Source organism: Erigeron canadensis, chromosome 2 (genome assembly GCF_010389155.1).
Source record: "Erigeron canadensis isolate Cc75 chromosome 2, C_canadensis_v1, whole genome shotgun sequence".
NCBI classification, from domain to species: Eukaryota; Viridiplantae; Streptophyta; class Magnoliopsida; order Asterales; family Asteraceae; genus Erigeron; species Erigeron canadensis.
In genome coordinates this window covers 18,497,342-18,510,153 of record NC_057762.1, presented here as the reverse complement: position 1 = coordinate 18,510,153, position 12,812 = coordinate 18,497,342, and the positions used below count along the sequence as shown (strand labels likewise).

Genomic DNA, 12,812 nt, shown 5'->3' with positions numbered 1-12,812 from the left:
TCGAATTTTCTTAAAATATCTCTAAAATATTTTTCTTGATTAATAAAAATACCATCACTGGTTTGTTTAATCTGAAGTCCAAGAAAAAATGTTAATTCACCCATTAAACTCATTTCAAATTTTGAAGACATGATTTTTGAAAATTTCTTGCACAAAGATTCATCAGTAGAACCAAAAATAATATCATCAACATAAACTTGTACCAACAGAAGATTACCTCTTTCACGAAGAATAAATAAGGTATTGTCAATTGCACCTCTTTTGAAACCATTTTCTGATAAGTGTTTGGTCAGAGTATCATACCAGGCTCGAGGGGCTTGTCTGAGGCCATACAGTGCCTTGTCCAGACGATATACCCAATGTGGATGCTTTTCATCAATGAAGCCTGGAGGTTGCTTGACAAAAATTTCTTCTTCTAATTCTCCATTAAAAAATGCACTTTTTACGTCCATCTGGTAGACCTTGAACTTATGATAAGCAGCAAAGGCTAAAAACATTCTGATGGCTTCTAACCTTGCTACTAGTGCAAATGATTCTTCAAAGTCAAGGTCTGTCTGGACGTACTCTTGTGCCACCAATCAGGCCTTATTTCTGATCACATGACCATCTTCGTCAATCTTATTCCTGAAGACCCATCTAGTTCCAATTGGTTCTTTCTTGCCAACTTGAGGAGGAACCAAATTCCAAACTTTATTTCGTTCGAACTGGTGAAGCTCTTCTTGCATAGCTATCACCCAGCTTGGGTCATTCATTGCCTCGTCAATCTTCTTCGGTTCCATCAGTGATAAGAAGCTGACATATAAACATTGTTCACTAGAGGCACTTCTGGTCTGAACCCCTCTACTGGAGTCACCGATAATCTGGTTGATTGGGTGAGCTTTTGTCCACTTAGAATATTGACCAGGATTGTTTCTTACAACAATATCAGTGCAAGAATTCAATTGATTCTCTGGAGAAGGATCTTGCCAGACAACTTCAGCATCTTCATCAGAATCTGTAAGATCACGATTTGCATCATGAAATTCTTCATTTAAAGTCATTTCTTGAATTACTGGCTCAGAATCAATTGAATCTGATACTGGAGGAGTAGTACGAACATCTGATCCAATAACAAGTTCAGAGGGTAGTTTGAAACTTATTGAAGGATAGAATGAAGTATTACTGGAAGGTTTTTCAAATTGCACTGGTTCCAAGTCAGGATGACTGGAAGCATCTTCAGATGAATCTATATTGTAGTTGATAGGATCAGATTCACAAAAGATAATTGGACTTTCTGGGGGAGAATTAAGGGTTGGCTTTTTATTGATTGCTTCATTTGACTCATCAAATGTGACATGTATTGACTCCTGGACCTTTTCCAGTCTCTTGTTGTAGACCCTGAAGGCTTTGCGAATGGCTGAATATCTTAAGAAATATCCTTCATCAGCTTTGGCGTCAAATTTTCCTAACTGACTGGAGTCATTCAGGATGTATACTGGACATCCAAAAACATGAAAATAACCAATATTTGGTTTTCTATTTCTCAATATTTCATAGGATGTCTTCTTGTGTCTCTTCACGTATACTGAACGATTTTGAGTATGACAAGCGGTTGCAATTGCTTCAGCCCAGTACATTTTAGGAAGACCAGATTCAGCAAGCATACTCCTGGCAGCTTCTATCAGCGTTCTGTTCTTTCTTTCTACAACTCCATTTTGTTCTGGTGTGTGTGCTGATGAAAAATTCTGGGAGATGCCAGTGTCAGTGCAGAATTTCTCCAGAGTTGCATTCTGGAATTCTGCTCCATTATCACTTCTTAACTGACACACTTTTCACTTGTATTTGAGTTCAATTTGCTTGATAAGAGCGATGATTTCAGCAGCAGTTTCATTCTTCGATTTAAGAAATATTACCCAACAATATCAGGAGTATTCATCAACAACTACCAGGGTATATTTCTTACCAGCACGAGTCTGAACATTCACTGGACCAAAGAGGTCCATATGAAGCATATGAAGAGGTTCAGATATGCTAAAATTCTGTTTTGTCTTGAAACTGGTGCGTTTCAGCTTCCCCATCTCACATCCTGGACATGGCCTTTCCTTTTTGAAGGAGACAGAAGGTATCCCATCTGCGAGTTGTTTTTTGGACAACTTGTTGATATTTTTGAAATTTAAATGGGACAACCTTTTATGCCATAGCCAGTTTGTGTCTTCATCAACCTTGGGATAGAAACACTACTCTGAAGGAGAGCTTTCCATATCCATTATGTACACATTCCCTTTTCTGGGAGCAATCAATACTACCTTCCAATCCTTATTAAATACGATGCCTTGAGAGATGTTAAATAACACCTGGTAGCCATCATCACACAACTGGCTCACACTTATGAGATTATACTTCAACCCATTTACATAAGCCACTCATCTGAATTTGACTTGACCATTGTTCAGAACACCATATCCCTCAGTCTTTCCAGAACCATCATTTCCAAAAGTAATGGAGGGTCCGTCTGAAACTTCGAACTCCTCCAGCAGGGTCTTATATCCGGTCATTGTCCTGCCAGCAGCGCTGTCAAGATACCAAATATATTTCTTTCGATCGCCCTGCACATCCACCAGATTATTAGTTTAAAGGTTTGCGAACCCATCGACTGATGGGTTCTCTGGATCCACAAGGATGGATCCCAGCAGGTATCTGGTTGATTTCACTTTCAAAAATAGTGGGTTTCTCAGTAAACATCATTGGAACTGATAGTTTTGAAACCTTTTTCTTTTTCTTGTCAATAGGTGTGCTCGATTTTTCTTTCTTGGAAAAAGGTTTTGTATTTTGTTTAGGGCCAGATGAAGTACCCTCAAAATTGTTAATTCTTGCATTACAACTTTGAACTTGACGAGCCAGTAGTTGAAACTGACTCTCCAGCCTTAACAAAATATTTTCTTCAGATGACACCATAGCCTTTCCAGTTGACTGTACTTTTGGCTTAGGTGGAGGAACAACATTCTTCTTTTTTTGAACCTGGGGTTCTTTAGAAGATGATTGAGGCAAAGGTTTATTCTGCTTAACCTTCTTGATTGGAGCATTCATCTGTGGAGCTCCAGTCTTAACCTCAGACAATTGAACAGGAGGAATAATACAAGTTTTGGGTGTTGTTGGTTCATCATAGATAGTGCTAGGTTTTAACACTTCAGGCAGTCGGTCAACAACAGGTATTAATACAGCAGCATTAACATCACCCCCCAGATATGCACGTTTTTGGGAGGGGTACTGGTTACGTGCAGCATCATATGGTTTCTTGGTCTCAAGCCATGACTGGATAACAAGTTTTTCTTTTGATAAAAGATTTTCCAGTTCTTCTTTTTCTTGGACCAATTGTTCGGTAACCAAAACTTGTGCTTTGAAAGCTAGTTCAATATCTTGCAATTCTTTTAACTTAGATTGTAAGTTTGTCATTTCAGAAAAATTTGTTTCAAAATTATTTGACATTTCTGAACGAACAGTTTCCACAACCATTAAATCAGAGTTTAAAGCTTCAGCAATGTCCAATTTTAACTCAGGATCAGTTTCTTTGTCATAATCTATTACCTTTTTAATGACAATGTCCACCCATCTTCTAGATGTGACATCTTCTTTCACCAGATGCTCTTCATCAGCTACAGCCATATAACAACAATCTCTTTCCTCTTCATCATCGACTGATGAGTCATCAAAGGGAACCCATTCTTCTTTTGCCACCATGCATTTATTATTATCTTTCTCAGCAGACATGAGAGCAGTTTGAGCCTTAAGCTTTTTGTATTTTAATCTGTAGTTATCATCAGGCTTGTTATAAGAAGTTGATGGACCAGATTGTGAGACAAACTGATTGGACTTTCACTCTTTCATGAAATGACCTTTTCTGCCACACTTAAAGCATGTCAAATTGGTCTTATCAGTAGAAGAACTGGGTGCAGTGTGTCCAGTGGGTCTGTTAGCTCTGGCTTTGAAACGGTTAAACGTTTTAGCCATCATAGCCATTAGATCATCACTATCAGTTTCATCATAATCTGGAGAGATATTATTCATGACTCCAGAATCCATTAATTCAGACATCATCTTCTTCATAGAAAAAAATTCTCGGAAGACATTAATACTGCACATGGTGGTTCAATATGACTAACCACAGGGGAACTACTGGAAGCATGATTAATAGCATCTTTTTCTGCCTCAATTCTCTGGGCTTGATTCTCTTCAGTGAATCTGAAGGCTCCATACAAAGATGACAGAGTATGGGAATGCAAGGTTTTACCTTGTCTCAAGACCACGATCATATGAGACCATTTTGAAGGAAGAATATCATAAAATTTTTCAAGAAGTATGTCCTTGTCCTTTTCTACCCCAAGCCCTCTTAACTGGTTTATGATAGACATAAATCTAGTGTAGGTACCAGTTAATGATTCATTGGGTAGGGCAAAAAATGACTCGTACTTCTTATTTAAAGCCACTTTCCTGGTAACAATAGTATCATCACCACCTTCATACTGGTTTACTAGTTCATCCCACATGCTTTTGGCACTGGGATAAAGCACTAGTGTAGGAATTAGAGCTTCGGGAACGGCCCCGAGGATGATGACTTTTAAAGTATTGTCAATATTGACCAGTCTCCTTTCCTCTTCAGACCAATGTTCCTCTCTCTTTTCCCTCCCAGATCTTGCTCCAGTTGGATCAAGAAGTGGATTGAGAGGACTTCTAAGAATATAGGGTCCTTCATTTAAAATTTTAAGCATATTCCTCTCAATACCAGTAACATGTAATAACATCCTGGCTTTATCTTACATCCCGAGTTTTCCGCCGCTGTCGGGTTGTTACAGATTGGTATCAGATCCGTGGTTATAGTGAATTAGGTGGATTTTCCTAGACTATAACTTAGGAACCGCACGTAGCATGCATGATAGGAATTATGTGTGCATTCAACCTCTATGAATTTTATCGATATTTGCGATATCCATGCTATTATATTCATACATGCGCAGACCTTAGAACCATGCTACCTTGCCACGTACATTCATGCTATTGGTATTCGAACTATGAGATGTGTTAAACTTAAATAATGATAATAAGTTAGCGAAATGACGTGTTGTTAGCAAGGAAGTATGACGATATATCCTCACTGAAAAGGCTGATCAACTTCTCGCGTGTGGTATATTTTCTATGGACTTGATGGCGACATGGATCGTGCCTAAGATGGTTAGAGTGTGGTAGCAACTCTAGCATGTTCAATAGGTGTTGGTCGGGTGGAGGGTTAGCCGCTGGTACACCCTGTATACATACCTTTGCCAATACCTAGGGAGCATATGAGTACCGTGAACCGACCTTGCGTTAGATGTACTAGAGGTGTGGAGGGTTAGCCGCTGGTACACTCTGTATACATACATCGCTAGTGCAACGGATGTAGGTGTTAGATCCAGACCGCATTTTGGCTGTCAAAAATTAAATTTAAGTTGAAATGGTTACATTATTCATCTTGCGAACTATCCTTCATGAATTGAATATCTTATTGTAATGTTACTTTGTACTGCATGATGGATATTGATGATAATGCTCACGTTCAGATGTAATACTTGATTTCTTGAGATACATGCGATAATGAAGATATAAGTGTACAGGATTCTAGAAAACTAAAACGAGTGTGTTTGAGAGTGCGTAAATGACATCACGATCGACTATTTCCTCATTCTAACGCCGATCCCATCTTTTCCTAATATAGGAAAATGGTGCGAACAAGAGCAAACCCGAATGTCGAAGTTCAAGATAATGGTGTTGGTCGTGGTAACCCTGGAGGTGGTCGTGGCAACCCGAGAGGAGGTCGTGGAGGTCAGCAAGGAAGAGGCCATGGTAGAGGTCGTGGTGGCCGTGGTGATGGCATGGGTCACGTTGAGAACCCTGATTTGGCCACTATCATTGCTGAACAGTTGGCGGCTTCAATGCCTACTATTATCTAACAAGTGATTGCCGCAATGGGTGCTGTCCCGAATCAGAACTGAAGAGCACCTGAAGTTGAAGCTGAACCAGCAAGAGTTGCGCCGCAACAAGTGAATCAAGAACCAGAAAATTTTGATCCCGAAGTGGAGTTTGTTGGGGAAGGTGTGTATGTGGGCCCTGGACCCAGAAGGTTTCCCAGGAATGATGAGTATGCTGTAGAGAGAAAAGGTTGCAATTACACCGAGTTCAAGAAGTGTGGTCCACCAGATTTTAATGGAAGAGGAGGGGCAGGCGTGTTTATGAAGTGGTTGGAGAAATTGGAAGCAGTCATAGACATAAGTGAATGTCCATCTCATCAGAGGGTAAGATTCACTGGAGGTTCATTTACAGATGATGCACTGTCATGATGGAATACTTTGCTAGGAGCCCGTGGAAGAACTGCTACTTTGGAAACACCATGGGATCAGTTTAAAGAGATGATGAAGAACCACTTTTGTCCACTAAATGAGATGCAAAAGATTGAGCAAGAGTTTTGGCACCACACCATGGTGGGATCCGGTCATGCAGAGTATACTAGCAAGTTTCAAGAGTTGGCTAGATTGGTACCTCATTTGGTGACTTCTGAGTCTAAGTTGATTGAGAGATACATCTATGGTCTCATTCCTCAGATTCGCAACACTATGACTGGCATTCCTCCTTACTCGATTGAAGAAGCTATTCGAAGAACCAGTGCCATGACGGATGACTTGGTTAGGGCTGGAATACTGACTAAGTCTGCAGAGAAGAAAAGAGATTCTGGTGAAACCAGTAAGAGGAGAGATTTCAGAGCTGAAAAGAGAGTCAGAGTTGGAAAGGTGTTTGCAACAGTTGAGTCAGGACAGAGGGCGTATGTTGGCCATTCTCCTCAGTGTGCTACTTGTACTTATCATCATTCAACAACAGTGCCATGCCGATTTTGTCAGAACTGTCAGAAATTTGGGCACTTAGCTAAAGATTGCAGAACAGCTAGAATCCCAGCAGCACCACTGAATGTCGCTCCAAGAAACTTCAGAAATCCTCCAGCTAATCAGAGAGCCTGTTATGAGTGTGGCAACACTGAGCACTACCGTAATGCTTGCCCAAGAGTTGTTAGACGACCCGCCCCAGCCGCAGTCAATCAGAATCCATTGCAGATCACAACACCAAATCCACCAAGAGCTAACCAAGCCCAGCAGGCCAGGGGCCGAGTCTTTGCCTTGAATGTTGTGGAAGCCGCTAACGATCCAAACGTCGTCACGGGTATATTTCTCTTAAACAATCATCTAGCTACTGTGTTATTCGATTCGGGTGCCGACTACAGCTTTATCTCCACTAACTTTGTGTGCACCATTAACGTGAAACCCATTCGTACACATGCATGTTATGAAATAGAGGTAGCTTGTGGTGGAATCTCTAAACTTGACCAAATTGTGCCTAAATGTGTGCTAACACTTGATACACATTCATACTATATAGCCTTAGTCCCATTTGAAATGGGTAGCTTTGATGTAATAATGGGGATGGATTGGTTATCCCTGGTAGATGCAACAATTGTATGTCGTGCAAAAATCCTTAGAATTCCCTTAAGTGAGGGAGACGTACTAGAAATCCAAGGTGAACGACCCAAGTCACACAAACGAATCCTAATGAGCACGGCAACCGAAGTAATCAAGCTAGCCGATATCCCAATAGTCCGTGATTTTCCTGACGTATTTCCTGATGATGTTCAGGGATTGCCTCCGACTCGACAAGTTGAATTCCGAATCGATCTCTTACCTAATGCAACTCCTGTAGCAAAGGCACCGTACCATTTAGCTCCTTCTGAAATGCAAGAACTCGCGACACAGCTGCAAGAGTTACAAGACAAGGGTTTCATTCGACCGAGTTCTTCACCATGGGGTGCACCGGTATTATTCGTTAAGAAGAAAGACGGATCTTTTTGCATGTGCATCGATTATCGTGAGCTAAACAAGTTAACCGTTAAGAATCGATATCCTTTACCGCGCATTGATGATTTATTTGATCAGTTGCAAGGCGCCAAGTACTTCTCTAAGATTGATCTTTGTTCAGGTTACCATCAGTTAAGAGTCCGTGAAGAAGACGTACCAAAAACAGCGTTTGGACTAACAAATGCGCCTGCCGTTTTCATGGACCTAATGAACCGAGTATGTAAGCCCTACTTAGATCAGTCCATCATTGTTTTCATTGATGATATTCTCATCTACTCAAAGACTAAGAAAGAACATGAAGTTCATCTGAGAGAAGCTTTAGAACTTCTGAGGGCTTAAAAGTTGTATGGAAAATTCTCGAAATGCGAATTCTGGTTAGAAGAGGTGAAGTTTTTGGGTCATGTAGTTGACAAGGACAGAATAAAGGTTGATCCCAGCAAGATAGAAGCAGTAGAGGATTGGAGAAGGCCAGAAACACCGACCGAGATCTGACAGTTTCTCGGATTAGCAGGCTACTACCGACGATTTATCGAGAACTTCTCAAAGATCGCACAACCTCTTACATTGTTGACACACAAAGATAGAAGTTTCGATTGGGGAGAGAAACAAGAAGAAGCTTTGAGAATCTTGAAGAAGAAGTTATGTAATGCACCGGTCTTAAGTCTTCCAGAAGGAACCGAAGATTTTATCGTATATTGCGACGTGTCGGGTCAAGGCTTAGGAGGTGTGCTGATGCAGGGAGGCAAGGTCATTGCGTATGCCTGTCGCCAACTGAAGATTCATGAGAAGAATTACACGACTCACGATTTGGAGTTGGGAGCTATCGTTTTTGCACTCAAATGTTGGAGGCACTACCTATACGGAACAAAGAGTGTGATATACACAAATCATAAGAGCCTTTAGCATATCTTCACTCAGAAAGATCTTAATATGCGCCAGAGACGATGGCTAGAGTGTTTAGCGACTACGATTGTGAGATTCGATATCATCCCAGAAAGGCAAACGTTATAGCGGACGCCTTGAGCAGGAAGAAGAGAGTTAGGCCAAGATGAATTAGAGCCATGAGCATTACTGTGCACAACAGTCTGAAAGATAGAGTGATTGGAGCACAAGTAGAAGCAAACAAGAAAGAGAATATTGATAGAGAAGGATTGGGAGGTATGATAGAACAGTTCGCTCAAAGAGATGATGGAGGGTTGTATTTTTGCGATCGATTGTGGATACCAAGGTATGGAGGACTAAGGAAGTTGATAATGGACGAAACGCACAAGCAAGATATTCTATCCATCCAGGGATAGATAAGATGTATCAAGACTTGCGAAATCTATTTTGGTGGCCAGGAATGAAGAACGATGTGGCGGTCTATGTGAGCAAGTGCCTAACGTGCTTGAAGGTTAAGGCAGAACATAAGAAGCCAGGCGGGCTACTAACACAACCAGAGCTTCCCAGTTGGAAGTGGAAAAGATTACTATGGATTTTGTCACAAAGTTACCAAGAACGTAGTGGTAAGGATGCAATTTGGGTGGTGGTAGATCAACTGACCAAGTCAGCACATTTCATACCCATACGTGAAGATTACTCAATGGAGCAGTATGCGCGTCTGTATCTTAAGGAGATTGTGGCTAAACACGGCATCCCAGTATCAATCATTAGTGATAGGGATAGTCGATTTACCTCAGGATTTTGGAAATCGTTGCAACGAGCCTTGGGAACACGTATCGATATAAGCACCGCCTACCATCCACAGTCGGACGGACAGAGTGAAAGGACGATTCAGACTCTAGAAGACATGCTAAGAGCATACGTCATAGATTTCGGAGGGAGTTGGGATACTCACCTCCCACTAGTAGAATTTTCATATAACAACAGTTATCATGCTAGTATTGGGTGTCCGCCTTTTGAGGTCTTGTATTGAAGAAAATGTCGATCTCCACTTGCATGGCACGAAGTCGGAGACATGCAGTTAATAGGTCCAGAGATCATTCTCGAAACTACCAAGAGGGTTGCTCAAATCAAGGAGAACCTCATGAAGGCGAGAGATAGACAAAGGAAATACGCAGACAACCGAAGGAAACCTTTAGAGTTTCAGGTTGGTGATCGAGTGATGCTTAAAGTTTTGCCTTGGAAGGGCGTAGTCAGATTCATAAAGAGGGGGAAACTAGCTCCAAGATATGTTGGACCGTTTGAGATTGTAGAACGCATTGGTGCAGTAGCTTATCGTCTGAAACTTCCCCAAGAGTTGAGTAACGTACACGATGTTTTTCACGTATCGAACCTCAAGAAGTGTCTAGCTGACGAAACAACATATGTTCCTTTGAACGAGATACGAGTAGATAGTAATTTAAGCTTCAAAGAAGAACCCGTTGAAATTCTGGAACGAGAAGTCAAAAAGCTCAAGAGACATAAGTATACCATTGTGAAAGTTCGTTGGAACTCCCGTAGAGGCCCAGAATTCACTTGGGAACGAGAAGATCAAATGAAGCTTAAGTATCCACACCTATTCGCTTAACTTAATATCTCAAGCTAGTAAGTAAACTTATGGACTTAGTTTCTAACTTGATACTTGACGCATGCTAGGCAATATGATACTTGAAACTCAATGTGAAACGCGCTACTTGCTACATATTGTATGATTACATATTTAAAATTTAACGTGCAACTTAATGCCTGTAAACTTGGTGTGCAATCGAAACGTGAAACATTACATATTTAACGTACCATAAGTGCACGTTTATACTCAAACACATAATTATGTGCAAAGTTAGTCTCTAGCCACATCATACTACTTTATTCTCAACATTCTATCGACGGCATAAAACATATTTATGCAACTTGTTTATGTACTCAAACCTACGAACTCACCAACCTTTGTGTTGACACGTTTAAGTATTCTTTTCAGGTAATCAAGCAAATCGTGGCTAGGATTGGTAGCATGGGACTTTTAGCAGAGTGCAGGCTAGGTTTTGAAATTTGCATGCTCTTGTTTATGCTCGATGGCAATATGCCTAACCTTTTCCCCTGCGTGGGAACTTATCTCATCTCTATTTGAATGCTTGTTTTAACTTGTGTGTGATGACTACTATTTAAGCTTAATGTATGCACTCATTTAGTATTCCTATGTAACATCCATGTGCGCGTGGCTTTATCTTACATCCCGAGTTTTTCGCCGCTGTCGGGGTGTTACATATGTATTTATATATTGACGTACAAATGGTTAATTAAGAGCTAGTCAGACTAGACTGGGTCATTCGTTCGTGCACATTAGTTCTTAATGACTATGTTTTCTTTATTGACTTAGTACCTTTTGAAAAGGGAAATTTTGACGTTATTGGTGGTAGGGACTAGATATCTTTGGTCGACGCGACTATTCTATGTAGTGCAAAAGTCATTAGAAACCCTTTACCTAGTGCAAAATGTCCCCATCGTTCGTGACTATCAAGACGTTTTCCTAATAATTTACCCGGCTTACCTCTGTTTCGACAATTTGGTTATCATATTAGCCTTGTCCCTAACGCAGCTGTTGTAGCAAATTTCCCTTATAGACTAGCAACGACTGAATTACGAGAATTGGACATGCAATTAAAAGAACTTCCTGAAAAGGGATTTATTAGACCTAGTCAGTCACCGTGAAGAGCACGTGTTTTATTCGTCAAAGAGAAGGATGGTATTTCGTATGTGTATCGATTATCGTGAGCTGAATAAGTTAACGGTGAAAAACTGTTATCCCCTTCATAGAATTGATGATCTATCGATCGGCTTCAAGGCGCAAAATGTTTCTCAAAATTGACTTACGTTCAGGATATTAACAATTGGTTGTACATGAGGAAGATGTACCAAGGACTACTTTTAGAATGAGATATAGACATTCCAAAATCACAATGATGCCCTTCGGATTGACCAATGTAACAACAGTATTCATGGAGTTGATGATTAGAGCGTGCAGACCGTATTTGGACAAGTTTGTTATTGCGTTTATCGACGACGTTTTGAATTACTCAAAGACAAAAGAGGAACATACTGAACAATTGAGAAAGGTACTGGAATTGTTAAGGAAGGAAAAACTGTATGGAAGTTTCTCTAAATGTGAATTCTGATTGAATGAGGTACACTCTTGAGACAAGTTGTGAGCAAGGATGGAATGCATGTAAATTCTAGCAAGGTTAATTCAGTTAAGAATTAGAGAACGCTAGAGATGTTGACTGAGGTTAGACAGTTCCTTAGTCTGGCGGGTTATTATAGAAGGTTCATTGAAAGATTTCTAAGATTTTTACGCTACCGCTAACGCAATTGACTCGGATTAACAGACCATACGTTTGGGGCGAAAAACAAGAAAAAGCGTGTCAGATTTTGAAGGATAGGTTGTCTAATGCACCGATTTTGATTCTCCTGAAGGATCTAATGACTTTGTAGTATACTGAGATGCATCGGGTCAAAAATTAGGTTTTGTGCTCATGCAAAGAGGCAAGGTGATTGCGTTCGCCTCGCGACACTGAAGGTTCATGAGAATAGTTACATAATTCATGACTTGGAATTAGGAGCAGTAGTTTTTGCATAAAAGTGCTGGAGGCATTATTTGTATGGAACCAAGTTTGTAATCTATATGGATCACAAAAGTGTAAAACATATCTTCACTCAACAAGATTTAAATATGAAACAACGTAGATGGCTTGAGTTACTTAGTGTTTACGATTGTGACATACGTTATCATCTGGGGGATAGCCAATGTTGTGGTCGATGCTTTAAGCCGTAAGGAAAGAGTTAAGTCTAGACGAGTACGTGTTATGAGTATTACAGTGCAAGGAAGTGTTAGAGTTCAGATCATAGAAGCACATGCAGTGGTTGTTGCCAATGAAGAACTTCTTAATAAGGAATTGCGAGGCATGGAGCAACATTTAGATAAAAAGG

The 12,812-nt window shown here is 40.4% G+C and overlaps 1 protein-coding gene across 1 annotated transcript in view; it reads left to right on the top strand.

Moving 5' to 3' along the window:
* Positions 1-11,023, top strand: part of LOC122586775 (putative lipase C4A8.10) — a 54,929-nt gene extending 43,906 nt beyond the window's left edge. Inside the window, exon 11 of the mRNA XM_043758762.1 lies at positions 10,807-11,023. The gene's annotated coding sequence lies outside the window, so the exon portion shown is untranslated. The remainder of the gene's footprint in view (positions 1-10,806) is intronic.
* The last annotated feature ends 1,789 nt before the right edge of the window (positions 11,024-12,812 follow it).